This window comes from Prionailurus bengalensis, chromosome C1, assembly GCF_016509475.1.
Source record: "Prionailurus bengalensis isolate Pbe53 chromosome C1, Fcat_Pben_1.1_paternal_pri, whole genome shotgun sequence".
NCBI classification, from domain to species: Eukaryota; Metazoa; Chordata; class Mammalia; order Carnivora; family Felidae; genus Prionailurus; species Prionailurus bengalensis.
Genome location: NC_057345.1, coordinates 194,022,360 through 194,048,272, shown reverse-complemented (window position 1 = coordinate 194,048,272; position 25,913 = coordinate 194,022,360). Strand labels below are relative to the sequence as shown.

At 43.8% G+C, this 25,913-nt stretch overlaps 1 long non-coding RNA gene across 1 annotated transcript in view; it reads left to right on the top strand.

The window, feature by feature from the left end:
- The first annotated feature begins 695 nt into the window (after positions 1-695).
- Positions 696-25,913, top strand: part of LOC122481694 — a 42,525-nt gene continuing 17,307 nt past the window's right edge. Inside the window, exon 1 of the long non-coding RNA XR_006296911.1 lies at positions 696-3,480. This is a non-coding gene — a long non-coding RNA (uncharacterized LOC122481694). The remainder of the gene's footprint in view (positions 3,481-25,913) is intronic.

The following is a 25,913-nucleotide window of genomic DNA, read 5'->3' as shown; positions in this document are numbered from 1 at the left end:
GCATTGCTCAGAACTGTCACCTGCCTTTCTTTTAGCTGTCTGTGCTCCACTTGGTGACGCCATCTCTGCCCTGAGAGTGTCATGTCCTTACAATTACGCACTTTGGTCCATTTACCTAGTGGCTTGTGGCTGAGCCAGCCGTATCAGTTTCCCATGACCCCTTCCTTTCTGGTCCTGGTTCCATCCCACCAGCCTGGGTGCTTAGGTTGGCCCGGCATACTGCTCACCTCCTTGAGTGATGCAGGCTACTTGTGCAGACGCTTGGGGCTGTGGCCATTCTAGATTTTTCTGTCTAGAAATGCACTGGGCTGGAGAGGGGTGAGTGGATGAGCTTGCTTTTATTTGTATAGCAAACATGCTGTTTTGTTTGTTTGTTTAAAACTCACACTGTGGGGCGCCTGGGTGGCTCAGTCGGTTAAGCGTCCGACTTCAGCTCAGGTCATGATCTCGCAGTCCTTGACTTCGAGCCCCGCGTCGGGCTCTGTGCTCACGGCTCGGAGCCTGGAGCCTGCTTTGGATTCTGTGTCTCCCTCTCTTCCTGCCCCTCCCCCGCTCATGCTCTGTCTCTCTCTCTCTCTCTATCTGTCAAAAATAAACATTAAAAAATAAATAAATAAAAAAAAATAAAACTCACACTGTGGATTTACTAGGGTTGGCTTTTGGGGAAATGGAAACTATGTTTGTGGGGGGGGGTGGTTGGGGGCCGTAGTCAGAGGCAGATTGGATACAACTTCCCAGCCTCAGTCCCTTACTGGGCACGTTGTTGCTAGTTTTATGTGGTCTGGGAATCTGTGGTTGGCTGTCTGAGGTTTGCTGGGTCGTTTGTAAAGCAGGGGTTCTCAAGTTTGTAATGAATCGCGCCTCTTAGTTTCCAGTTACCGCATATCTCAAATTTAACGGCACAAAGCAACACACACTTATTAGCTTAGGGTTTCTGAAGTTTTTAGCCTCTTAAAATTACATAAATGGCACAAGCTGGTAAGAACAAGTTTAAACATCGAGAAGATTATAAAGTAAACATGATGCGTGTGTCCCGAACCTACTCTGTTCCAACTCTCCCAGAGAAATGATGACCCAGTCTTACTAGTTACTGTCAGCACATCTATCCGCATTTTTTTTGCATGCTTAGAGGAACATATGCTCACACACTACACTCCCTCTTTTTTTTTTTTTTTTTTTTTAACAAGGATGCGCTCATACTTAGGTGGGACTTCTGTTTGCAAGTGATAGAAACTCTACCTCGACCATTTGGGGCAAAAAGAGGAACTCACTGGCAGAAGAATTTAAACCACAGGACTCAGTCTCTTGGCCTTTTGTCTCTGCTTCTCTCAGACCAGCATTCTCCACAAGCTGGAACTCTGGTCACGAGAAGCTGCCTGGCTCCCCACTCCAAGCTTCCCGTGCAGAGGGCTTATCCCTTGCCTTCAGCTAAATAAAGCATTCCCAAGAAGGATGTTGATCGGTCATGAGTATCATTTAAGGTGTTTTTGGAGGGAACCTGGGTGGCTCAGTGGGTTAAGCATCTGACTTTGGCTCAGGTCATGATCTCTCAGTTTGTGAGTTCGAGCCCAGCGTCGGGCTCTGTGCTGACAGCTCAGAACCTGGAGCCTGCTTCGGATTCTGTGTCTCCCCCTCTCTCTGCCCCTCCCATGCTCATGCTCTGTCTCTGTCTCTCAATAATAAATAAATGTTAAAAAAAAATTAAAGTACTTTTGGCTGCAAATAACAGAAACCCCAAGAGCGAGTGACTTAATAGGGGTTTATTCTTTTCATGGAACAAGATGTCTAGAGGTACACGGTTGTTCTTGTAGCCCAGTGATGCCATAGATCTGGGTCAGTTTCTTGGCAATTCTCTTTGTCTTCCCCTCGGGGTTGCAAGGTGGGTACAGCAGCTCTAAACATCATGTTCTCATTTGACAGTGTCTTTTTTTTTTTTTAAGTTTATTTATTTGGAGAGAGACTGAGACAGTGTGAGTCAGAGAGGGGCGGAGAGAGAGGGAGAGACAGCGAATCCCCAGCGGGCTCCGCGCTGTTAGCACGGAGCCTGATGGGGGGCTCGAACTCATGAAACCGAGGGATCATGAGCTGAGCCAAAACCAAGAGTCGAACTTAACTGAACTTAACTGACTGAGCCACCCAGGCAGCCCAGCTTCTCTCAAAAGCAAAACCTGAGACAAAGGCTTTTGTGATGGCAGGGAGATGATGGCAGGGAGCAGGGGTAAGGACTGAGGGAGTGAATCGGGGAAAGAGGGACAGCCAACAGAAGGATGCATTACTGACCTGCTGGCACCTCCCGAGGGGCTTATGAACTACATCTCAGGACTGTCTGCTGGGGGACAAAGAGGGAAACATTTTTCTATCCACAAGCTCCCTCCTCCCCTAACAAAACAATATGACAATAAACATATTTTCCAGTCAGCGTATGTGTATGTGGTATACACAGCCCATAGCCACATCATCATACAGATGAACCACACTTACGTATTCTATTAATGGATATTTACACTGGTTTTATATCAAGTTGTCATAAACATTGAAAGGGGCTCCCCCCGCCCCGCTCTGGTCCCAGAACCAAGGAACTTTCATCCCATTTCAGGACTTTGGCACATTGAAAAAATATAGCAATATTTCATCTTGCCAAAACATAACTAATTCGCACTAACCTATTCAGAGCAAAAATAGAAAAGAGGTAAAAATAGCCAAATAGGTGTCAAAGAGTCACAAATTCCAGCTGGAATGGGCAGTCGTGTGTGCAATGTCACTCCGGCTTGGGCTGAAATCTCACGTACTTGTAAGAGACAGCTTTGTTAGCCTGTCCAATCTCACTTTGCTTACAGTTCTAACTAGCTTGGTATCCTAGTCACTATTTCCACAAATGACAAGGGGAAGGAAGCCACTCAAGGAAGCCACACTGCCAGCTCAAACCAGAAGGGGACCACAGACGGCAACAAAAACAACACAGCAGAAACAACAACCCAAAACCTTTTTTTTTTTAAATGTCCCAAACATGCAAAAGAATACTGGTATTTTACCGACTCTGTGGAACAGGAAAAGAACGGAGGTTCACAGCCAGAAAGAATTGTCGCAATCACGTTCGGAGTGCTCTTTCCAAGGCGTGGAAATGAAGGATTTGTTTTTTACTGTTGTATCTTTTCACGCAGTATTGATTCAGTACCATTGTTCTTGTTGCGCAATATTTTGGAGAGATTTCCCAATATGTAGGTTTCAAATGATGAAAACGTTGATTCTAAAATCTCTGGGGAACATCACTGTCCAAACAACTGGTTTCCATGGAGTTTTAGCCGAGAAGTTTCATCCAGCAAATTGGTTGGGTAACCACAGAGAATGATTTCTCTGCCTCTCTGCACCAGGGGGTGATGCTGACCAGACTTCGCCTGTAAACCAGGGCGGTGATGCTCCATTTCGTGAGTACGCGGGGACAGTCACCGGCCATCCTTGCACAGTGATGCGTTAAGTCAGGTAAGCAAGTATTGAGACTTTTATCCATCCTCCTAGAAAATTTCCAGAAATGTTAGAGGTGAGCTGGAATGGAGGGGGCAAGAAAATAATCTGTCTCCAGTAAGAAAGGAATTTGGGAACTTTTTCTGCGAAAGTTCTATATATAACAAAATGTCACTCATTTCTTGCTCAGTTTGTCTAATTAGGAAATGGTTATATCCCAGCTGTGGCATCAGTTAACCAGGATATTAGTGGCTTCGTGAGTGTGTGTGCATGTGTGTGCTCCCAGTGCTCCCTTGAAATTTAGTTAGTAGCATTGACTAGAGAACTTTTTGCTTTGTTCCAGAATCTTGTTACTTATTATTGTTATTAATGTTACCACTCCATTTTGGCCATTCACTTCTTGCCCAGTATTTCTTCCTCTGTTCTTCCTGGGTGTTTTGTTTTGTTTTACATGTTGTGGTAGACCAAATAAGGGCCCCCTGCAAAGGTATTCCTGCCCAGAAATGGTGTGTATGTTTCACTACATGGCAAGAGGAATGGAGGCTGCAGATGGAATTAAACTTGCTCATCAGCTGGCCTTAAAATAATGAGATTATGCTGGATTATCTGGTGGGCCAATGTAATCATGGGATTCCTTTACAGGGCAAGGCAGAGGCAAAACAAAACAAAACAAAACAAAACAAAACACACACAAAACAAAACAAAACTCAGAAACAGGGAAATGGCACTGTGAGGAAGGCCTCCCACGGATGACTTTGAAGGGAGCCACAAGCTAAGGCATGTGCAGCCTCTGGAAGTGGAAAAGGGGAGAAAAATAGATTCTTTTCTAGAGTCTCCAGAAAGGAATGTAGCCTTGCTGACACCTTGGTTAGTCCAGGGAGACCCATGTGGAACTTCTGACTTCCCGAACTCTGAGATAATCAATTTCCGTTCTCTTAAGCCAACGTGTTTGTGATAATTTATTCCGGCGGCAATAGAAAAAAATGAAAGCATGTGTTTATAAATTACATTTAAGACGTATTTATGAAGTGTTTGCTGTGTGCTCAACATTGTGCATGGGGAGAAGATACAAAAGTAACGGAAATGTTGTCACACCTTCTCACAAGTGATTGGTATTTCAGAGGATGAAATAAAGTTTATTTCTGTTATACACACTATTACCTATCATTATGTAATGCTCATAGTTGCATAGGCAACGTGATTGATCTAATCATCCATGTTTCTTGGTGCCTTTTCTGTGCCAGGCACTGTGTATGCAATAAGGGAGATACAGTGCTGAACAGATACAGTTACTTAATATGACCAGGAAGAGCTGTTCATTTCTGCTACAACCCAGTCTGCTCCTCCTGCAATCTTTTTCCTAATCTCCCAGTTCCTCAAACTCCAGATCTACAAAATCATTGGAGCAGAGGTTTTCAACCAGTGGTGTATGTGATTGCTGTGGTGGACGTGAAGGGGCAGGTGAAAATACAATGCCTAGCCCTGCCCCTGGAGATTTGGACCCAGTAGTCTGAAGAAGCATTGGGCTATAGGTTTTTTGGTAAAAGCTCCCAATGTAATTATTTACCTTGTTTTAGAGAGTGAGATAAATAGAGCACTAATGGGCTACAAAAGAAATTACATGTTAAATATTTTTTTAAATGTTTATTTATTTTTGAGAGAGAAACAGAGAGAGCAGGAGAGGGACAGAGAGAGAGGGAGACAGAGGATCCAAAGCAGGCTCTGCACCGACAGCAGAAAGCCTGACATGGGGCCTGAACTCATGAATCGTGAGCCAAAGTCGGGTGCTTAACCGACTGAGCCACCCGGCACCCCTTGTCTTTTATTATCATATAGGTGGTATCATGTTATTTAATTACAATGTAATATGATTATAAATTAACAACAAGAGAGTCACTCAAAATCTATACATTTGGGAATTAAAACACATTCCTAAGTAATTCACTTTTTGGATAAAAGAGGGAGTCAGGGGGCGCCTGGGTGGCTCAGTCGGTTAAGCGTCCGGCTTCGGCTCTGGTCATGATCTCGCGGTCCGTGAGTTCGAGCCCCGTGTCTGGCTCTGTGCTGACAGCTCAGAGCCTGGAGCCTGTTTTGGATTCTGTGTCTCCCTCTCCCTCTGCCCCTCCCCTATTCACGCTCTGTCTCTCTCTGTCTCAAAAATAAATAAACGTTAAAAAAAATTAAAAAAAAAAAGAGGGAGTCGGGGTAAAATCGCAAAATATTCAGAATGAAACCGCAAGGAAAGTAGCAGGTATCAAAACTGTAGAAAGCAGCCCATGTGGCATTCAGAGAGAAATTTCTCGCCCGAAGGTTATTAGAAAATAAGAAAGATTGAACATCAAGTACCCAGCTTAAAAAGATACAAAAGAAACAACAACAAAATCCCAAAGAACGGACGAGTTTGCAGACGTTTAAATACAGAAGCAAAATTAATGAAGCAAAATGATCTTAGTGGAATTAAGAAGACCCCAAATTTGTTCTTTAAAAAAAAAAAAGAATGAAACAAACTTCGGTTTTAATAAATAAATGGTATTCGTAGTGACAGCAGCGACAGTGGTAGTAATAATTCAGAAACGTGTATATGATGCTCGGTGTCAGACATTTATTCCCCGCTAGGCATGCGTGTGCTTCCTTACGTTTCTGGGCCCTCTCATCCGTGAGTCAAATGCTGGCCCTTGAACTGTCAGCAGAGTAGCAGATGTGCTGGTCAGAGCCTGTGTGGGATCCTGTCGCTCTGTTTTTTCCGCTCCCAGTGCTGCTGTGAGCTTGCAGGCCAGGTGCCGAGATAGTGAAGCAGCCTGGATGACTGTGTCCCCAAAGAAGGACGGGTACTCTGGGGAGTTGTTCAGTTGACATAGCACTCTGTGGGAGCAAGAAATGTAACTTTCCTGGGCGAAGTCACTGGCTCACGTTTTAATGCAGCATAGCCTGTCTCCTCCTGACTGAGCCACGTTTCATAGAATGTGTGCGTTCTAGAGTACCTCTCGGTCATTAGATAGATAAACACCTACAACTTGGTCAATGTATTGTGAAAGTGTAGCTGCAGGAAGAGTGGAAAAGGAAGAAGCTGAACTCTTCAGAGTTTGTTAATTTTCCTGCTCATTGCCAGACAAATATGGCTGAAGTCCCAATCATTTACCGAGACCTACTGGCCCAGGTTGTTTGTGTCCACAAACATACATACACCTCAAAGCCTGTAGCAGGGAAGGGTTTCCAGATTTCTTCACTGTCTTCTGTTTAGAATATTGCTTTGAGTTTGTTCATGTACTGTTGCTTTAGAAAGATAGTAAGACTCGCCATCAGCTCCTTTTTTGAATGTCTAATTCCGATAGGCTATTAATGTGATTTATCGCAATGAACTCGTTACAGCATTTTCCACCAAAATGAGAAACTGGAAATAAAACACAACTGACGGGTCCCTGCATTAGGTGACTTGTAACTGAATTTGATCTGATTTCAATGCTAATTCTCATGTTCAGAGTGCAAAAGGGCAAGCCACTCATTCACATTCATTGAGACGCTAGTTCCGTATTATTTGTGTAAGTACGTTTGAAAGTCTCATATTTCTGAAATGTATGGAATATTGAAGCATGCAGCGGTTTGGCATATGAAGTCAGCTTGTCTGAGTTCATATCCTAACCCTAGCACCTTACTAGCTGGGTGAACATGGGCATTATTAAATCATTATTAAACTGAGACTCAGTTTCCCATTCTGTAAAGCGGGAGCGACAATAGCTACCACCTCAAGGAGTTATGGTGGGGGTTAGAGGTGACCCTCCACGTAAACTGCTCAGTAGGTGTTGTTGTGGATGCTGGTGGTGGGGTGGTGACGCTTATGACCGGGCAGGTTTGAGAGTAGTCCGGTCACACGGGGCTGGCCCTCAGGAGCAGCTCTGCCTCTTACTGCCTGGGCATCTTTGAGGAACGTACCCTCTCTCATTTTCCATTTTCTCACACATGAATGAGGATGATTATAGTTATCTGGTACACCTGTTGGGAAGATGAAATCAAATAGAGTATTAAAAATAGTGTTTAGCAAAGAGATGGGTACACAAGGCACTTAAGAAATGATAGCTATTATTATGAAAACCGAAAATTGGAAAACTGCTATTTAGTTTACCTATATAGTACAGATATCATTCAAACTAATATTCCCTCTTACCATGACCTTCCACTCCTTCCTGTGGCATTAAACATCGCGATTATTATTTTCTGAATTACAGGTTAGATTCTGATACCAAGAGTTCCAATATGCTATCTGATTTTTTTTGTTTTTATATTTTTTTTAATACCTACGTTTCATGAAGTTTCATACTTGGAAATTTGAAAATCTTTTTATTGTCGTGATACAGACTTGACTTGTCCCCACTGGGCTTCACTTGCAGTCCACGTTTTTTGCTTTTCCTCTTTTTTCTCCTTCCTTCCTTTTCCCTCAGTCTTCCTTCTAATCTTTCACCCTTGACTTCTTCCCTTTCTTCTTTATAATTAGAGACACGTCCCCACTATAATCCTGGAAACTCCCTGTAACACGAAGGACTAGATCTGTTCTGTGGAACAGCAACACCGAGAAAGCAACCTCAAGTGAACGCTGATCTTTTTGGGTACCATATGTCCATTTAATGATCATCTACTCTGCCATACAGAGGCTACTATGGCGCCTATGGTTTTTGCTCTCATTTCTGCCTAAACTTGACATTCTTCCAATGCACTATTAATTTCAGGTTGCGAACGTTGGATACTTTTTTAACCTATGCTTCTTTCTTCGATGTTACTATAAACCTATTAGCCTTCAATTGTCTCTTGCTTACTAATTTTAAGTCTTTAAAGAAGATGACACAACCAAATCTAGTTTTGCAAAGTACCTCAACAATATAAAAAGGTATTATTACTTTTGGGTCAAGTCCTGGCCACGCAGGGAAAGTGTTCCAGGCAAAGCCAACAAATTTCTTCCTCAGTTGCCAAGACTATATCCATTTGTTTATTGGCACCAAGTTGTGGGTGAAGCTGAGTTATCTAGATTGCCTCCAATAAAGAAGATTCTCACTTCCTGAAAACAGTATGTTTCATTTCTGGAGAGGAGCAAGTACCAATGGTGTTGATGCTACTGTTAATATTAACAGGTATTGTGTGGGGCTTATTGCCTTTTCTCTGAAGAAGGGAAGGTCATCTTGAGGTTCGGGGAACTGTGCAGGGAATCCTTTCTCCAGGCACATCTGACAAGGCTCTTGGGAGAACAAGGGTGGGAGAAGCAGGAGCAGATTTGTGGTCAAGGGGGCAGAGTTGTGCCCATCCATTTTGGGGGGGCAAGATGGCATAATGGAGAAGAGCCCAGGCTCTGGAGGCAGACCTAGCCTGCTTCAAGAGCCAGCTTTACTGTTTGTTAGTTGTATATGACCTTGTATAATTGTCTAACTTCGCCAAGCTTTGGTTTCTTCATCAATTATTTATTTTTTTTAATGATTTATTTTTTAAAAAGTTTTATTTTTATTTATTTTGACACGGAGAGAAAGCAGGGGAGGGGGAGAGAGAGAGAGAGAGAGAGAGAGAGAGAGAGAGAGAGAGAGAATCCCAAGCAGGCTCCTCACTGCCAGTACAGAGCTTGACATGGGGCTTGAACCTCGAACTCACAAACCATGAGATCATGACCTGAGCTGAAAACAAGAGTCAGACACTTAACCGACTGAACCACCCAAGCGCCCCTCTTCATCAGTTAAATAAAAGCAATAATGGTGGCTTTCCTTCAGGGCTGTGGTGAGGATTGAGAGAGAGCATGCATGGAAACCATTCAACACCGGGCCAGGCACATGTTGAGCTCAGTAAATGTTTAGTATTGTCATGGCTGGTTTTAGAATTACTATTATGTTACTATCCTTACTAAATTCTACAATTTAATAATTTAGGTGAGAGATGAGGGGTTTTTGCCTCTTCCAATCAGTCGTGTGATCCTTGACTTCCACCCCTGGCTTTAAAACAGGAATGGCTTATTTCTGCTCATGTGTTTTGTTTTTGTTTTTTTCTGTCTGTTTGACTACAAAGAGGATAAATCATCATCTGTCCTTCCTTCCCACTCTTTTTCTTATCCATTTGAATACAATAAAATACCTTGCCTAATGTGGGTTTTGCGCTAAGCCACATAGACATCAGAGAAATGTGGTCGCTTGCTCCTGCCATTTGAAATGGGGATTTGGCTACAGTGAATCCCTGCTGATGAGAGAGAGTTCTAGAGGTCTCAGGGCCCTGACTGTTTGGGTCTGAAGGACTTGGGCTCTCGCTACCTCTAGGGGTGATTTCATTTTCGGAGCCTGGGGACTCTGATGGGCTATTTTTGGTCTGGTGTCAGGGGACTCTGCAGACATCTGCATGACCTTCCCAAAGGCCTCTTCCTCCCTGATTAGCACGTGCTGGGGTGTAAGGTGAGTGTCATCTCAGTCCTCCCTGGCCTTTGTCAGCTGCATGGATGCTGGGAGCCTCTGGCTGAAACTGAGAGGTGGCCAGGAAACAAAGGTCTGACAATAGACGGGGCAAGGTCAGTAGTGAAGCTGCAAGGCTGAAATCATAATGTGTGCACCGGGATCTTTTTGGCTTAAGTGACCTGTGGTTGCCATATCACTTCATTTTGTTTTTATGAATATATTTCTTTACTTACAGAGTGATTTCACATTGAGTAGAAAAATTCAGTCTTTTCCTCCCTGTGTTTTCCTTTACTGTTACGTGCCTATCACATTTGCAATGCCTCTGACACATCGATCACCAGATATGTGACCCCCACCAAGCAATTCTCTGACACCAGTGGGTGTTCTACAGTTCGACTTAATTCTGACATTACTTACATGGAATTAGGGTCAGATCCCACAGGTCAACAGTTCGGTCAGGAAACGCAGATTGTAGGTCCCCAGGCTACCCACAACTTCTATCCAATTGACCATTGAAGTTCTTATGGCCTCTTCCTCAGGTTTGATTAGTTTTACTAGAGCGGTTCACAGAACTCAGGGAAACACTTATGCTTAACAGTTTATTGAAGGATCTGATGAAGGAAACAGGTGAAGAGCCGGGTGAAGAGATACATAAGGTAAGGTCTGGGAGGGTCCCAAGATTCTGTCCCCATGGAGTTGGGGTGTGTCACCCTCCAGTACATGGATGTATTCACTAGCCTTGAAGCTGCCTGAACCCCATTACATGGGGATTTCATGATGATTTCATGAGACACGATCAGTGATTAGCTACATTTCTAGCCCTTCTCCCTCCTCAAGAGAATGGAGGGGGGGGGTGTGGAGCTGAAAATTCCAAGCTTCTAATCATGGCCTAGTCTCTCCCGTGACTACCTTTCATCCAGGAGACAACCAGGAGCCCACCCGGATTCACCTTATTAGAACACAAGACATCCCTATCACCTAGGAAGTTACAAAGGACCTCTGTGCCAGTAATGGGGGGGCAGAGACCAATATGTATTTTCCATTACCTTACATGCACACATCAACTGGTATGATCGTCACAATGACCTTATTTATTTATTTATTTATTTATTTATTTATTTTAATATCAAATTTATTGTCAAATTGGTTTCCATACAACACCCAGTGCTCATCCCAAAAGGTGCCCTCCTCAATGCCCGTCACCCACTTTCCCATCCCTCCCACCCCCATCAACCCTCAGTGTATTCTCAGTTTTTAAGAGTCTCTTATGGTTTGGCTCCCTCCCTAACTTTTTTTTTTTTCCTTTCCCCTCCCCCATGGGTTCCTGTCAAGTTTCTCAGGATCCACATGAGAGTGAAAACATATGGTATCTGTCTTTCTCTGTATGACTTATTTGACTTAGCTTAACGCTCTCCAGTTCCATCCACGTTGCTACAAAGGGCCATATTTCATTCTTTCTCACTGCCACGTAGTAGTCCATTGTGTATATAAACCACAATTTCTTTATCCATTCATCAGTTGATGGACATTTAGGCTCTTTCCATAATTTGGCTATTGTGGAAAGTGCTGCTATAAACATTGGGGGTACAAGCGCCCCTATGCATCAGCACTTCTGTATCCCTTGGGCAAATTCCTAGCAGCGCTATTGCTGGGTCATAGGGGAGATCTATTTTTAATTTTTTGAGGAACCTCCACACTGTTTTCCAGAGCGGCTGCACCAGTTTGCATTCCCACCAACAGTGCAACAACAACCTTTTGAGGCAGGCAGGGGCAGTCTTGGCTCCTATGTAACAAAGAGGAAAATGGAGACTTTCCCTAATAAGTCTTCCTAATTAGGTGGCTCCTGGCTCCCGTTCCAAGTTTAGAGTGTTTTTGGCTGGGCTGACTTTATTGCTAGGTAAAGACAGTGGTGTGGCTTGAGGTCCATTGGGACAATCTCCAGGCACCAAATTACTTCTACTTTTCTGTAGTGATTTTCTGAAATTCTATCATTTTGAGTCAATCGTACCTTTGATTGAGCCAGTGTCTCTCCAAGCCCTCTCTTTCAAAATGCAAAGACTCCCTAGCAGGGGGAGATAAGTCATAAATGGCAAATCAGTTTGTCCAATTAATTTCTCTCTTGGCAGCCAGCTGAGACTCGGGTGGTTAAGGATGGAAATGTCGATGGCAGATGGGGAGAAGGAACCTCTGGAGTTTGAAGCCCTGTCTGAGAAGAGCAGAGCTCAGAGAGTGTATTGGTTTTCTATTGCTCTGTAAGAATGACCACAACTTGGTAGCTTAAAATAACACACATTTATCATCTTGCAGCTTCTGTAAGTTAAGAGTCAGGGCATGGCTTAGCTGGGTCCTCTGCCTAAGGTCTCACAAAAGTCTAAGCAAAATGCTGGCTGCGCTGCATTCTTTTCTGGAATTTTGGATCTTTGTCCAAGCTTACAGGGTTTGTTGGCAGAATTCGGTTCCTTGGACCTAGGCCTGAGACCCTCACTTCCTAGAGACTGCCTGTAGTTCCCTGCCCTGTGGCCCCCTCCACAGGCAGTTCACAGCATAGCGACTTGCTTCTTCAAGACCAACCACAGATTTTCTCTCTCGAATCTCTGAGACAGAGTGTTATACAGCGTAAGGCCACCATGGGAGTGGCATTTTGAGATTTCACCTGAAAATCTGGATCTTGTTGGGCCCACGTTCTCACTGGGAGACAGCTGGTTGGTGAGTAGCAGGTGCCCGCTTGGACATGGAAGGACTCTTTGGTTTCCCAGACTCCTTGCCTTCCTCCGATGCTGCACTCACCCCACCACAATCTGTTCTAGTCCTTCCCTGTGCCCTCCTGTCTATTGTGGGCTTTTGAGTTCATGACCCGGGATTACGTTCTGAAGAGGCTGAGGAAATGTATGACTCCGGGAAATGGAATAAAGAGGCTGTGACTCAAGATGGGGGGTGGGGCTGCAGCAAACATGGCTCCACACCCCCTCCTGTGTCTAATTATAGCATCAAGGACTGAACAAATCTGGGGTCCTTTCTTGGCTCTGTACTCACACGTATGGATGTCAGTCTATGATTTAGTCTCTTTGAGCCTCAGTTTCCTCACCTGGAAATCCTCCCTTCCCCCAGAACTGCTGATTCAAATCGGGTTGGGTTGGGGCCGAAGAATCTGTAATTTTGACAGGTGCCCAAGGTGACCCAGTGGTTGGGCCACTTTGGGTGATGAGTCCATTCACAACCGGACATTAGCCGGCAGCTGTGGGCTTGGGAAATAGGAGCCTTTTTTTTTTTTTTTTGAGAAAGTCATTGACAGTTGGGGCTTACCCTAAGCTGGCTAGAACTCGGGGAAAGACTTCAGTTCCAGACAGAATATTCCATGGAAAAAATATTGAGAAGTTAAGAATCTGGGAAGGTGGATACAGTTGCCTGCTGGATCACTGTGAGGACTGGAAATTTGTGTCTTATGTCTCACAGTAGTTTCTAAACCGCTGATGGGGCAGGGCTACCCAGCAGCAGAAAGCAGGGGCTCAGTAAATGTTGGTTGAATAAGCGAATCAATAAAAAGTAAACATTTGCCAGGATCCACCGGTCGGCATTCTCTCAGTGTGAACCTCTCTGAAAACACTCAGAGAAGTTCTCCTCTGTCTCTCAACAAGCTCCTTCTATTGAACTGAGTGCAATCTATAGAGAGATTATAGTTAAGGAGGGCCCCAATTCCAAGCCAAGAACAAATCAAGTGCCTCCAATGTCCTGGGTTGAAAATGCAAAGCTCTAATTTGTCGATGAAAAAGAAATCCTTTCGGTTTCTGAGTTTCACATTCTGGAACATATTTTCCCAACCAAGAGGAATTTCTAGTAACTAACAGGTGCAGAGAGCCTCCATTGTAGGCAAACTTGGGTTCTATCATTTCAGGATCATGTTTGAAAATAGAAGGGAGTTTCAAGTAGTCTGATACAAATGCTGATTGTTACAAAGCTTTGTGGTTAAGAAAACATGAGATTTATCAAACTGCGCACTTTAATATTGGGCAGTCTCTTGTTTGTCAATCATTTCTCAATAAAGCCATAAAAATAAAAAGACATGAAGTGTAGAAGGGCACATATGCATTATGAAGTCCTGTTTAGGCTAAGTCTTTGCTTCCCTTAAAATATATTTTGGTCAATTAATTCATATATTTTTGGTCCTGTCTCTGTTTAACACACAACATTGGTTTGGTTTAATAACCCAAGAGGGCCTTTAAATATTTCATAGCTGATGGTCCTGATGAAAACTTAACTCATACCAAAGTTATTTTTTATTTATGGGCTTCTGAGGGCATCCATGGTGCTCCACGAAGCATGAGAAAGACAAGTTTATGCTCTGGGCCTTCTGTGAGTACTTGGCATTTAGAAAGCAGTGACAAGTATGAGCGTGAGTGGCTTTGTGAGTTATTTGGGGTGATAGCCTCCTGGGAGGAACGACATGCTGTCCTGCTTGGAGCAAAATGATTACACAGGTATGGTCACCAGTCATTGCACTTGGAGTCATTGTTCTACAAGTGGTGATGAGCATTTAAAGGGACAGAAGAATTGGGGAGGGGAGATGGGGAAAGGAAAGGCATTTGAAATGAGGGAAACAGCGTGACCAAGGCACAAAGGTGCTGTGTCTGGTGTATTTATGGACGCATTTGGGGAACAGAATCTGATGCGGCTGGGTAACGTGGTGAGCCTGGATTATGAAGGCTCTGGAGAGGGAGGCCGCAGAATTTTAAAATGGAAATAGAAGGTTTTCTATTGATGGTTTCTGAGTACACAAATGCTATAATAGTTTAAATGTTTTAATTGAAGATTCTTGTATATAGATAATGGTATAAGTGCTCTTGTATACATTGACCCATAGCAACCCTGTGTCTCATTTTTTTTTTTTTAATTTTTTTTCAATGTTTTTTATTTATTTTTGGGACAGAGAGAGACAGAGCATGAACGGGTGAGGGGCAGAGAGAGAGGGAGACACAGAATCGGAAACAGGCTCCAGGCTCCGAGCCATCAGCCCAGAGCCTGACGCAGGGCTCGAACTCACAGACCGCGAGATCGTGACCTGGCTGAAGTCGGACGCTTAACCGACTGCGCCACCCAGGCGCCCCTGTGTCTCATTTTTTAAGTGAGGAAACTTGGGCACAGGAAAGTGCTTGACATAGGATTTGAACCCAGGCTACTTGGCTCTAGAGCAAATGCATTTAATCAGTAGTGTGTTTAGGACTCCTATAGTGATAAGTCGTATATAAGGAAGGTTAATCTGGTGGTGATATCCAGGGTTAATTGGAAGGAAAAGACTCCCGGTGGTGAGCAATCCAGTTAGGAGGCTATGGCAATCATCTGAGGCATACCAGAAGCCATTCACATCTTTGCTTCTGGCCGCCCCTCCATTACTTGACTTCATCCGTCCCTACTAGTCCCATGCCGATTCCAGGCACCGTTATTTTCTGCCTCCGCTTCGCTCTTCTGCAATGCATTCTCCACTCTGCAGCCAGAGGATCTTTGTAAAGAGCGAATCCGAACAGATTGCTCCTTTGATTAAACTTTCCTTGTAAAATCTCTTTCCTTCAGGAGCTGGCTCTCATTTTCTTCTCCAGCCCCATTTCCAGGCACCTGCGTCCTTTCGCACCAGTAAATGTCAGCTGTTATTATTACCCCGCCACAACCCACTTATCACACCATTGTATTTGCTGAATGAACAAAGTCAGTGAGTGGGAAGAGAGATTAAGAGATGGATATGAGTAAGAGGCAGATGTCTGGCTTTAACACTTCCTCTCCACCTATGGGCCCGAAGCAAAGAAATCCAGAGGAAGAGGATCTACCTTTCTATTCCGAGGCCTTGGCAATCTGGCCTTCCAGATCTCGTCCTGCAAATGCTGTCCTTTTTAGCAGCGCCCTCTTGGGAGGTGGGGGGGGGTTCTGTTTCCAGCCCTGCATCCTGTGCATCTCCCTGGTCTCCTGGCTCCCCTGCCCGGAAGCTTGGGGCCTGGCCATGCTCACCGCATGCAGCTCCAGCTGTAGGAAGCTGGCCTCGGAGCCCCCGCCCCTCTGCTGCCCTGGGAAGGGAATTCACCTCATTTCAAGGGAAAAGGGGAGGATGATTCAAAGATGAGTAGTTTCAAGATGGTTGACTCAGAGAATGATTAAGAGGAGAAAGCCGGAGGGGTACAGAAGGAGGACAGAGTCTGGGCTGGTGAAGGGTGGGGGGCCTCTGCCGGCCGGCCACGGGGCTGGGCTTCAACCCCGTGCCTGACCTCAGGCACACCACCCAATCACCCACAGCCTCAGCCCGCTCTCTCCCTCGCTGGGGCCAATGACAGTAGCTGCTTTACAGGAGTATCAAGGAGATCAAAGAAAAAGTGGCCCTCAGGCACTTAGCATGACGGCCCAGGGCAGGAAGCACCCTCTAAAAGTCAGCTGGCATTAAGTGGGCAGTGAGAACAAAAGTGTGTACTCTATCCAAGCGACTTCTCAATTTTTGGGTCTCAGGAGGGCTCCTTGACACTCTTAAATATTACTGAGGACTTCAGAGAGCTTTTGTTTATATGTATATCTTGTGATATTTGTTTACATTAGAAATTAATACCAAAATAGTTAAAATATTTATTAATTCATGTAAGAACGATAACAAACCCATTATGGTACCGTATTTTTTAAAAATGAGAAATCATCATCTTTGCCAAGGTAAAAGTCCTTAGAAAAGTGATGTTGCTTTAGACTGTTGCCAACCTCCTTAATGTCTGGCTTCAGAGAGGACAGCTGGGTGATCACACAGTCTGCTGCACCTGTGCCTGTCATGGTGCCTCTGGAGAATTCCATGTGCACTTGTGAGAGACTGCGAGTGAACGAGGCACATAACGTCTTGGTGCTCTCAGGAAATAGTTGTGGCCCCAACGACTGGCTGAAGGGGTCTCAGGTGCCTTTCAGGGTTCCCGGAACACACTTTGAGAACCGCTGACCTAAAAGAGAATTTTGAAAAAAATCCTTTTTCAATTTGTGAAAAAAGATCGTGCCCAAAATGAGATTACACGTCACGTCCATCACGTGGGCAAAAAACAAAGGAGTCTGGCAATACCAGGTGTGTCTGAGGTTGTGAAACATCAGGAAGTCCCAGCCACTGCTGGGATGCTCCTTGCTCAACCGCTATTGGACGTTATCATCTGCTCTGTTCGTGCTGTACCACTCAGCTGTTCCACTTCTGAGAACTGAGGGACAGACTATGGTATCTTTATGTAATAGAATACTACACTTAAATACCACAATGAAAGGAACGGGCATAGAACATGGAACACGGTTGACCCTTTGGTGTGGTTTTGGACTGTGCAGATCCACTTATGTGCAGATTTGTTTCAATAAATACGGTACAGTACTGTAACTGCATTTTCTCTTCCTTATGGTTTTCTTGGTAACATTTTTTTCTCTAGCTTACTTTATTGCAAGAATGCAGTATATAATGCATGTAACATACAAAATATGTGTTAATCTACTGTTTGTGTTAGGTAAGTCTTTCGGTCCATGGCAGGCTATTAGCAGTTACATTCTGGGGGAGTCAAATGTATCCACAGATTTTCAACAGTGCGGGGCATCCACACCCCCATGGTTGTTCAAGGGTCAACTCTACTCTAATAATAGTAATGTGATATATTTACATAATAGAATGCTACAATTGAAGATAAATCCACTAGATTGGGGTGCCTGGGTAGCTCGGTTGGTTGTGTCTTACTCTTGATTTTGTCTCAGGTCAAGACCTCATGGTTTGTGAATTCAAGCTCTGTGTCAGGCTCTGTGCTGACAGTGTGGAGCCTGCCTGGGATCCTCTCTCTCTCTCTTTCTCTCTGCCCCTCCCCTGATCATGCTCCCCCCCACTCTTAAAAAAAATTCATGCACCCCAGTGTTTATAGCAGCACTATTGACAATAGCTAAAGTATGGAAAGAGCCCAAATGTCCATTGACAGATGAATGGAGAAAGAAGATGTGGCACACACACACACACACACACACACACACACACAATGGAGTATTAAATGTGGATAGAACTAGAGTGTATTATGCTAAGCGAAGTTAGTCAGTCAAAGACAAATATCCTATGACTTCACTCACATGTGGAATTTAAGATACAAAACAGATGAACAGAAGGAAAAGGAAGAAAAAATAATATAAAAACATGGATGGGGACAAAACACAAGAGACTCTTCAATATAGAAAACAAACTGAGGGTTGCTGGAGGGGTTGTGGGTGGGGGTATAGGCTAAACGGGTAAGGGGAAGACACTTGTTGGCATGAGCACAGTGTGTTATATACCTAGGGGACGAATCACTGGATTCCACTCCTGACATTGTTATTGGACTATATGCTAACTAACTTGGATGTAAATTAAAAAAACAATAATAAATAAAAAAATAAATTCACTAGGGCCATGTTAATATGAATAAATCTCAAAAACAATGTTGAGCAAAAACTAAGTAACAGAGATGCAAGTCCAGAGCGCCATTTGCATCCAGTTTGAAAATATGCAAACAAACCTATATGTTACTGATGGGTACGTACATATGTAGTGAAGCTATCGAATCATGCATAGAATGAGAAAGACCAAATTCAGGGAAATGGTCCCACCTGAAGAATAAGGATAGGCAACAAAATTGAGGAGGAGTTTTGGGAGGATTTAACTGTATCTGTAGTGTCTTATTTATCTATTTTTAAAATCTGAATTAAAAAAATAAATTTCTGTTTAAGCAATTATTTGCTGGGAAAGAGTATGGCGAGAAAACGAGCCATGGCAATAAAAATTAACCATCTGGCAAAAGCCTGTGGGCAATGACCAACAAATTCCTCACTCACGTTGACTGTGTGGACAGGGTCCAGTTAGGGGCAACTGAGTTCCAAAGGCTCATTTATAGTTGGTTCTTTGACATTTAGCATGGATTTTCCCATAGAAACAGTTGAGCAAGTTGCCTAAAGGCCTAGACAAGGCTGGTCTGCCCAGCCCACAGAAACCCATGAACTTTGCAAACTGCCTAACCCACGGAAGGAGATGAGCAGGGCTGAGAAGGAGTTCCCTCAGAAAGTTTCCTCTGGCTTGGAGAGCTGGGAACTGATCCTCCCCGGCAGCCTTGGCCTGACCCTCCCTGGACCTCCCTTCCAGCCCAGTTTGGGGGTCAGGGATTCTCACACTTCTGAGCCAGTCAAGGTTGGCGAGGTAGGATCCCTATTTGTCAGGACAATCTGGAGTATGTGTTTCTGGGGGTGGATGGCCTTGGGGCCAGGAGATATGGGAAGGCCAACCTACCAGCGCAAACCTTTGAGTTGAGACCACTCTTTATCCTCATCAGCTTTAGAGTCATCTCTCACTGACTTTCTGCCAAGACCTTTTTTATTTCCTCTTTCACTGCCACCCTGGTTGTTTCAGACCCAAGATTCTCTCCTCTGTTCCATGGAGGAAAAAGCCTCCTGGGGCCTGCTATACAGTCGACATTCTGCTGCTGGTGACTCCAGAATTTCCTTATAGGAGGGCTGAGGGGTGCTGGTTTGGTTGGAAGGAAGGGTTTGAAGTTGTATTCATCCACCATTTTATTTTTATTATTTTTTTAAATGTTTATTTATTTTTAAGACAGAGAGAGACAGAGCATGAATGGAGGAGGGTCAGAGAGAGGGAGACACAGAATCCGAAGCAGGCTCCAGGCTCTGAGCTGTCAGCATAGAGCCTGACGTGGGGCTCAAACTCACAGATGGTGAGATCATGACCTGAGCCGAAGTCGGACGCTTAACCAACTGAGCCGCCCAGGCGCCCCTATGTACCATTTTAGACAAGATGGAGGCAACACCAGTTGTCCCTAGTCAATAGGGTGGGGGCTAATGGAGAGACGAAGGCTGAGGCCAAGATACCGCCCCAAGCCCCAGTCTTCTTAACCAACTCAATGAAAGTCAATTCTCTTCCCTCTTTTCAGTGTCTAAAGCGAGAACTCTGCTTGGGGGTTTGGGGGAAAAGGGAGAGACTAAAAATAAAAGATGACGGGAAAGTAAAGAATTCTCTAAGAGGAGCGCCTGGCTGGCTCAGTCAGTCAGGCTGAGTCACAACTCTTGATCTCAAGATTATGCATTTGAGCCCCATGTTGGGAACCTACTTAAAAAAAAAAGCCTACTTAAATTAAAAAGAAAAATTTCTCTAATAGAGTCCCATATGTGTTGGCCGTGATATTCATTGAAACATATGTCTAGTTCATTGGAAGTACATTTCTATATTACAAGCTTTTATCAATAGCAATAACATATAAAAAAAGAAGATACTATCCATCATTCCAACCTAAGTGCTCTCATTTTTCGACATTCCCTTTCAGTCCTTACTACATGTTTGTATGGCTGTAGATTATAGGGGCACAGACTTTTTATCTTAGCATTCTTACTAATGAATACACGCTTCTCTATGCTCCTATGTACCTGTCACATTTACTTACTTACAGTAAAACCTTGGATTGTGAGTCTCTTGTTCTGTGAGTGTTCCGCAAAAGGAGCAAACATCTCTCATAAATTTTAACTTGATAAACGAGCGATGATTTGCAATACAAGTAGTACGTGATGTCAAATGTCACATGATCACAACTGGGCCATGGTTCTCTCTCCCTTTCTCTCTGCCTCTCTCTGTCTATAGGATTGTGGGTGATCGTCTCCCATGCTCAGATGCTTGGTCTCAGGCCACAGTGTTTGGCTGAAACCAGTGATTTTTCAGAACGCTGGGAGGTGCCCACAACCAGCACTAGGGTAGTTTTGGTCACTTCAAAGCACCTACATACAGTCCTTTGCTTGTCCATACAAGAGTAAGCTTAGGAATGCCTTGCTTCATTCTAGGTCAGGCTGCCTGCAGATACAGACCCTTTCTTCTGCTCCTTATTGCCAGTTACATTCAATATAGTATATGACAAGTTTATTAATACTGTGCTACAAAAAAGATTCCATTCAGCCAACAGATAGCAGTGATTCCGTTAGTGATAGTGAAAGTTGTCCTACACAATAACTCTCCTCTCTCTTGTCTCCCTCCCACCAGCCACGAAGGTTTTCAAAAGTAAGTTCAGATTAATTTATTTTTCTTTAAATTTTGTATTTTCTTCATTATTTTGTATTATATTACAGCATTATCACCATTTTTATACGACTATTTTTGGGGTATGGGACAAATCATCTGAGTTTCCATTATTTCTTATGGGGAAATTTGCTTTGATATACAAGGGCTTTGGATTACAAGCATGTTTCTGGAACGAATTATTCTTGCAAACCAAGGTCTTACTGTGTTTTTCTTTTGGAAGCTGTTCCGTTCCCCCCCACCCCCACCAGCTTTACTAAGATATAATTGACACATAACATTGTGTAAGTTTTAGGGGTCAACACGATGACTTGACGTACATATATATATTGGGAAATGATCACTGCAATATGTTTGGTTAACATCAATATTTTTTTCTTGTGATGAGGACTTTTAAGATCTACTCTCTTAGAAACTTTCAAATATACAATACAGTAGTCCCCATGCTGTACATTACGTCCCCAGGATGTACATATCTTATAAGTGGATGTTTGTACCTTTGACTGCCTTCATCCATTCGCCCCACCCCTCACTCCACGACTCTGGTAACCACCAATCTGTTGTTCTCTCTAAGTTGTTTCTTTTTTGTTGTTGTTGTTAAGATTCCACAGACACACACTTTTTTTTTCTCAATGCCTAGCAATACTTCGTTGAGTAGATATTAATGGATTGAAGAAAAGGTACCTGAGTTCTAACTCAGGGAGAACATTAAGACCTCATAGAATTAACTAAAGGAGTAAAGGAGGCAATAGATGTAACATATTTACAATAGCATCTTAAAAGAATAAAGGCTAACGGCATGTTGGCTGTTTTTATCTATAACCATATCTTCACCTTTGTTCTTTTAAAAAGCCCCACCCATTTAAGGGAAGTCAGGCTCTCCAGGGACACCCTACTACGTCTCCCCCCCACCCCCCACATTTAGAGACCAAGGTTCACACGGGTGATAATTCTGGATCTCAGCCTAGCAAAAGGACCTAAGTAGCTTCATTTCCATTTCAAGAAAACACCTCAGTTCACTTCACCTTCCCTCTTCACCACGTAAGAGTTACTTTGGTGAGGGGAAACCTGGGTGGAGACCAGAGCAGGGGCTCTGGGAGGAGGCAGTTGGAAAAATCTTGGGGCTATGCGTTCATGCTACAACAAATATTTTTTAAACAACCGTTTTTTTGAGCCAGTCACTGAGCAAGGCTGCTAGGCCCTGGAAATATAGATGAAAGATGTTTTTTGCTCTCAAGCTGCTCCCTGTGTAGAAAGGTGTGAAATGCGGAAAGAGGGCAGGAGAAGAAGGCACAGCTTAAGAGGTCAGGGGGCTGCCTAGCCCACACCGGCTGATGCTCCAGCTGAGCTGGGTACCGTTCCTCGAGGAATTGGCCCATTTAGGCAATCACGCTACATTTGAAAATGCAGGAACCAGACCACGAAGGACTTGTGCGCTGTGTGTGGTAGGAGGCTTCTCTTCCCTCCCCCAGCAGGCCATGGAAGAAACTATAAGGGACAGAAGGAGTGAAGAATGAAGGTTTACCCCTTTGTCCTTCCCCACATTCTCCTTGTTTCTCCTCGACTGCCCCCACAGAATTGTCCTGCAATAGCACACGGGTTATAGTCAGGGAGGAGAAGGGAGAGGAGAGCCAGGAGGAAGAAGTGCCTAAGAACACAGGTAGAGGCAAGGGGAGTTTTGGAGAAAACTGGGTGGCGTAGTCCTCTGTACTTAGGGGCTGTGCAAAGAGTAGCCAGAGACTGCCGGAGAGAATAAATTTCCCATACCACAGAGCAATTCGTCCACCCCACACTTCGTCTCCTAGTTATTCATGAGTTTATGGAACTTGAATAAAGACCAGGCAAGTTTTTCTGAGTTGGCTTCTTCATTTACTACCTTTATGTTGGACTATTTTTTCCTATGACCAAGTTCAAAGTTAGGTTGACGGACTAATTGAAAGCTGGGGAGGACTCACGTTGGCGGTAAATAGAGCAGCCATTCTGATAAATTCCTAATCTCAAGCCAAGTTTTCTCTCAACAACGAGGCACTTAAGTACAGTGAGATGGTGTTTTTACCTGAGATATAGAGTTTACCTGGGGATATATTGACATTAACTTCGTGAAGTTTTTTTAACGTTACCTTTACGTTTCTAATTTTTTAACTTCTGTGAAGTTGAAAATATATATAATATTTTAACAAGTACTGAGCTTGACTTAAATATTTTTTCCTTTGCTATTTGAGGTTATTAGGGCTGGGCGGTGAGCAGAAGACTATTTAAACATCGGAAAGAGCATGCTGATTCCTTTAGCAATACTTTTGAACAGTCTTTTAATGGCCTCCTTAGAAGTTCTATGAAGACTTTAGTGGAACAGCTACCATTTAGGAGTGATAAAGATATCAACGCTAAGAATACACTACGTAACGTTGCAAACCCACTATGGTCTAGAAGATCCTGTATGTCACGCTAGGAGTTTATTTTGGAGCAAAAAATGGAAATTAAAATCAACTGGAGAAGCCAAGTAGGAAATCATTCAAAACCTCATATTGAAGAGACCTTAGGAGGAAAATAGCATGAGCAGTGATTTCATCAAAATGAGGTGTAAAAAATAAACAGATGGGGGGACATGGCAGGAAAAAAAATTATAACAAATCTGTTTTTCTTTCCAGATACTTTCCCCAAATAGCTAAACCTGTAAAAGTTACATAATGCACGATTAGTAATGCTTCGTTGTACCCCTTTTGGTTTTTCTTTCCCTTTTTCTCATATGTCTACCTGTGATCATGTAGGCGGAATCAGAAGACACGTACTCCTCAAAACCAGGAAAAGGAGAGAAAGTTCAGACCCAGTAAGCCGTCTCCGTCAGTTAGGATTTAGTTCACCTGCACGGAAGAGAGACCTGTTTTTTTTCAGCTTACACAAAGAACACTGGCGTTGTCCTCACAGGACAAAGAATCTGGGCGGGCCGTCCAAAGCAGGTGCTGGTGCCTGAGGAAGTCACTGAGGACCTGGGCTCCTTCCAGTCACCGTGGCTTCACCACCAGGCATTGTGTTTATGCTCTAGCAAGTTAAACAAGGAGGAAGTGCAGAGTGAAAGGCAGAGGCCCTCGCCCCTGCCCCAGAGGGTCCCCTGGAAGCCCCGCCCTGTGATTCTTGCTTTCATTAGCAATCAGCCAGCACTGATTTCCATGGTCACCTCTATCCATAAGGGAATCTGGGAGAGGGGAGGGGTACTTTGCCACCCCCAATAAAATTGAGTTCTTTTGATAATGAAGAAGTGGGGTATGCTTCTATTCCTGATTTTTAAAGTATTTACTTTACCCCATTTGCCATTAAATGGAAGTTAATCTATTTCTCTTATGACCTTTCATCTTCTGATGCCTCTGATAGTAGACATTCAACAAATAAATGTGGGTTGATTGATAGATTGATTGACTCATTATACTAGTAATTGCCAGGCATACTTCATGTCAGTATACTAGGATATTTACAAACAAAATATATGTTCCTGCACTCAAGGGGCTTATCGGTGCAATTTCAGGCATTCATGTACATAAAGTAATTAGAGAACAATCTCGCTGGTACAAAGGGTATATTATCTTCATTTGTGTGTGTGTGTGTGTGTGTGCACGCGTGTTTATTTACTTATAATGTTAATGTATCTGTTGAATAGGACTTGGTTCCAGGGGTGTTTTCGTTAAATTGTTTGCTTAAATATGATCAGTCCTGCCGAAAAACATAATAGCAGCCTTAGACACTTGGATTCTCACTGCATCATCACTTGTGGGATGGTCACACAGCCTTTCTACTTCTCAGTCTCTGTATAAAATATAGAATGCGGTAATAGCTATCCGGTATAGGTATTGGGTAAGTGAGTGCCGACGTAAGACAGTGGAGGACGTGCACGGGCTCATAAATCAGACTATCCAGAATCTTTTTCCATGTCTGTCATTTACTAGCTTGTAACCAGGGATATATGCCTCAGTTTCCCTATCCATAAAGTGGGTGATGGTGGTCCAAACTACAGAGAGCTGATGTGGAGATTAAGTGAGTTAATATATGCTGAGTATTTAGAAAGAACTTGGCATGTAGTAAACAATAAAAGGTAGGTATGATTATATAATTTTTCTTTTTTTTTTTTTAAGTTTACTTATTTATTTAGAGAGAGAACGGGCATGCGAGCAAGGGAGGGGCAGAGAGAGAATGCCAAGCAGGGTCTGCACTGTCAGCATGGAGCCTGACGCGGGGTTCGAACTCACAAACCATGAGATCATGATCTGAGCCGAAATCGAGAGTCAGATGCCCAGCTGACTGAGTGAGCCACCCAGTCGCCTGTATTATATAATATTTCCAATTATTTATCTAAAAGTAAAATAGACTCCATCTGGAAGTATGGGCTTGCTTTTCTCCTATGCACGTTTTCATGGGTGCTTCCTGGTTATTTCCTCTCCCTCCTCTTCCTCCTCCCTCTCCTCCCCCCCTCCTCCGTGCATGTTCAGCCTGTGTCTGCTTTGACATCTTTGACTGGGTCCAAGGGGGACATCGGGAGCAGCTAAGATGGCTTTGAAGGCTGGAGAATCAGCTCTGCAAGCTGAGTGACCCTGAGCCAGTGTGATGGGCTCTTGAGCTGGGTGCCAACCAAAGTAAGGCAATGGGACCTTCCGGGAAAGATGCTGACTTCAGCTGTCACTCATGTCCGCTTTGGGATTCTCCCGAGGTCTCTTGACCCTACCCTGCCGTGGTTTGAAGTAGATTTTATTAGGCTTTCATTAACCCTCACGTCTGTCTTTTTTTCTCGTTATCTGGCGTCTAAGCGGCTACATGAGAGCCAGTGCTGCGTACTCGGCCGGCATTCTGCCCAGCCCTCCCTTGAACACGCATTTCTCTCGCACCAAATCCCAAAAGTGAGGTCAGGGGTTTGGAGGCCCAACTCAGCTTGTTCATCAACACAGCAACGAGGCTATTTTTGTGTGCTTCCCCTTCTTCAATTT